Source organism: Nuphar pumila, chromosome 16 (assembly GCF_984573655.1).
Source record: "Nuphar pumila chromosome 16, dmNupPumi1.hap1.1, whole genome shotgun sequence".
Classification (NCBI taxonomy): domain Eukaryota; kingdom Viridiplantae; phylum Streptophyta; class Magnoliopsida; order Nymphaeales; family Nymphaeaceae; genus Nuphar; species Nuphar pumila.
This window is the reverse complement of record NC_143264.1, coordinates 74,621,139-74,625,498: the sequence shown is the minus strand read 5'-3', so window position 1 is coordinate 74,625,498 and position 4,360 is coordinate 74,621,139.

Sequence of the window (4,360 nt, the reverse complement as noted above, 5' to 3'; positions counted from 1 at the left end):
GTTGGCATTTTTATGTACATAAGAACGACTTGTGTTACCTTGAACCTAAACTATAAAAGAAGATAAATCTTTATTTATCAAAAGGAGTATCAAGTTGTACACTTGGAGGAAAACTTTGTAATAGATATATGAAAAAATGAATGCGCAAGCATGGTGCTCGTGCATGATAACGACCATGTACCCGTAAATCTTGCTTGATTTATTTCACTTCTACAGGTAGCATGTACATGATAGCTTCATAACAAACCGTGAGAACAGTTCAACCATATAAGAAAAAACAAATTAAGAGTATAATCACAATGGCTCTCTCTGAAAGGAAAGCAACCACTATGAAAAGCTCGAATTTTCCTGTGTTTTCCACCGAGAGGTCGAGTACGTATATATTCAAAATAATTTTACAATGTTAAGAATACCGACTGTTACAAAATGATAATATCAAATGATAATACGAAGCAGTGATTATCGTTTTATCAAAAATCTCGAACTCTCTATGTTACTCCGGGTCTTCTTGTAACTTCTTTAGATTTATCCAGGGCATCATTATCTCTAACAATCGAATTCTTGTTAGCACTATTATCCTTATCATGAGTCAGTTTTCTTGTAACTTCTCTAGATTGACTTAGCATCATTATCCTTTTCATGTCCCTGCAAGCTCAATGTAGGGTCAACAATGTTGAGTTTGTCACGAATGAAAGTAAACATTAAAACAGGAAGAGGCTTAGTAAGGCCGTCAACAGGATAGTAAGAGGAGTTGATAAACTGCACTTAAAGATGTCCCTTTTGCACGTGATCCCAAACAAAATGAAAATCAATTTCAAGATGTTTGGTGCGAGCATGAAAAACTCGATTTGCTGCGAGATATAAAGCCTCAATATTATCACACCAAAGAGTAGGTGGAGAAGACATATTGAAACCGAGCTCAGTGAAGAGAGATTTGAGCCAAATAAGATCAGATGCAGCATAGGCCAAGGATTTGTACTCTGTGTTACGACAATGAAACCATACACGATACTTCAAGTACAAGGTTTTGATGATGAACAAGTGAATCAAATGCATTTCAGCTAAAGCAATGAAGAAAGATGACAAGAATTGAAGAATTCGATGAAGAATCTATGAAGACTAGTGTGCAAATGTAAAATTCATTAAAAGTCTTATATTCTTGTAAGAGCCTTACTTAGAGTGCATATTTTGATTGCATTTCACCTAAAAAGTCTTTAGAAAAACTTTTTTAAAAGAACCCATCATGAAAATCATATTAGAAAACTCTTTACTTAATTTTTCATGTTTATTAGTCGACCAATAGACTCACCAGTCAACCAACTTTCTCGCGCCAAAATTTTTAAGCAAAAATATTATTTTTGTAAAATTAGTCGATTGAATGTTTTATCAGTCGACCAGACAGAATGTCTGTTTTCTGAAAACTTTAGCAGCAGTCGACTGAAGGTTTTATCAGTCGACTAGACAGAATGTGTGTTTTCAGAAAAATTTAGCAGCAGTCGACTGAAAGATTTCTCAGTCTATAGATGATATTATCAGTCGACTAACTTTTTCTTTAGTCGACTAAGTTTCAAAACTTTAGATTTTCAATCGACTATTTTAAACATATTAGTCGACCGATGATAACTGTCAGTCTGCTTACAGTTGACTAACTACTGTTTCAGTCGACTAATTTTACCATTTTTCCTGAAACTTCTAAAAGGCACAGTCTTTTCATTTTTCAAACATTTTGATCATTCAAAATGGAATATTTTGATACTCTTTCATACCCTCAACATATGAAAAATTTTCAACTATAAATATGAGTGCATTCCACACTCAAATCCATACGAATTGAATCAAATCCAATCGAATTACATTGAATTATTCTTTGCTTTTCACTCATATTCGTTTTCTCACTCACTTGATATTTTCACTCCAGTTTTTCACTCAAATTCTTTTGAGAGAGTGAATTCGCGAGTTGAGTATTTCAACAACCTCAAAGCCAATTGCATTTCATTTGCATTCATAAGAAGGGATAGTAGGTTGATTGTAAGTTACTTATTTCATTTTTCTGTAAAAGGAAAAGACTCTTTGGTTTAAAGAAGTTGTTTGCTTTCAGTAGGGTTGTTACTAAAAGTGGGACCGGATTTGGTCTGTATGATATTGTAGTTACACAAGGTTGGTAGTAAAAATCTCAAGTGAGTTTTGCTTGGGGACTAGATGTAGGTTGGAAAAGACCGAACCAGGATAAATTCTTGTGTTCTTTGTGTGACTGCTTTGCGAATTTCAAAATCCATCATAATTTCGAAGACACTATTTAAAAGCACTATTCACCCCCCTCTAGTGCTCGTTGCCTCGATCCTATAACAATTTCACTCTGCTTCAGTACTAGACCTAGTGATAGTTCATTGCTTGTGGGAGGATCATGAAACCCAAATTAGAGCCAAGAAAAATGACAAAATCACTTATAGACTTGCGATCATCAATGCTACCCCACCTAATCAACATAAGAGAAGGTGCTGAGTTAGAGAGAAGAAGATTGTGCAAGGAACAAACCATGATGAATAGTCACCTTGAGATACCGAAGGATGCGTTTGACAACAGACCAATGCGTGATTGTGGATTGAAGCATAAATTGATGAACCTTGTTGACTGCAAATGCAATATCAAGCCATGTGATGGTGAGATATTGAAGACTACCCACAATGCTGCGATATAAAGTAGAGTCATGAAAAAGGGTAGCATCATCCTTAGATAACCGAGTAGTGGAGCTCAACAAAGTAGAGATCAACTTTGCGGCAGCCATGGAGGCATGTTGAAGTAACGTAAGAGCATATGTACGCTGACATAAAAAGAGCCTCGAGGAGGCATAAAGAACTTAAATACCCAAAAAATAATTTAGCCGCCCAAGATCTTTGATGGAGAACACAACACTAAGGCACATGATTAATTGCTTAATGAAAACTGAAGAACTTCTGGTGATGATAATATCATCAACATAAACAAGTAAATAAATAACCAAACCACGATCTCAAAAAATAAATAATAAAGCACCAGAAAGCAAGATGTGGAAGCCGTAGGACAGAAAGTAGGAACTGATATGCTGGTACCAGGCACGCGGAGCCTGCTTGAGGTTGTACAAGGCTCGATCTAGTTTACAAACATGTTGAGGACACGAGGGGTCTTAAAAGCCTTGAAGGTGTGTCATATAAACATCCTCAGAAAGGAGACCATTTACAAAGGCATTATTGAAATCCAGCTGATGAATCAACCAGTCTAACGAAAACACAAGAGCAAGAACAACACAAATGGTAGTAGGCTTCACTACGGGACTGAAGGTCTCAAAAAAATTGATGCCCTCCTCTTGATGAAAAGCTTTAGCAACGAGACAAGCTTTATAGCGAGCCTTAGAGCCATCAACCTGCTGTTTAATTCGAAACACCCATTTGGAGCCAATGATATTATAATAGGAAAGAGGAGGAACGTTATGCCAAGTATGATTAAGTTCGAGAGCATGATATTCTTCATTCATGGCCATGCTTCACTTGGGGTCAAGATTAGCTTATTTAAACGAAGTCGGTTTGGGTGGAAGTACGACAAAGCTAAAACACTCAAGTGAGAGGGGATATTGGGTAGAGGTGAACACACACGGTTTAAGGGAGTTGGTCATAGAGTGAGTGATCATTGGGTGGGTGTGGTCGACCGACTGACTGATAATTGAGGCAAGGATAGGAGAAGCAGAAATAGGTGGATCAATATCTGGGATATGGCTCACAGAAGAGGGAAAAGTAGGAGAAACAGGAGAGGCCGAAACATCCAAGGGGGGGGGGGGGTGCGCATTAGATCAAGAGAAGGTAGCTGAGGAGGATCAGAAGGAGGCAAAATGATAGTCTGAGAGAGACCCTAATCAGAAAGTGTAGGTGAGGAGGGGAGAGCAGGGGAAGAAACAATTCTAAGAATGGATTCATCAAAATAAACATGGCGAGAAATATAGGTGTGGTTGTGAGAGAAGTTATAGCAAAGATAGCCCTTATGGCGAGAGGCATAGCCAAGAAGGATACATAGAGTAGTTTTGGGCTGAAATTTAGAAGTATGATAGGGTGTTAAAAGAGGGTAGCAATTGGCACCGAAAACACAGAGATGATGATAGTCGAATGGTTTGTGAAAAAGAAGTTTATACGAGGTCTTTTAATTAAGGACTAAGGATGAAAGATGACTAATGATATAAGCAACAATACAGAAAGCATCAACCCAGAAGGAATACGATAAAGTAGAGGTATGCAAGAGACCAAGCCCAGTTTCAACGATATGCCAATGTTTACACTTAATGCGCCCGTTCTGTTTCTAGGTATATGGGCACAAAAATCGATGAAGTATGCCA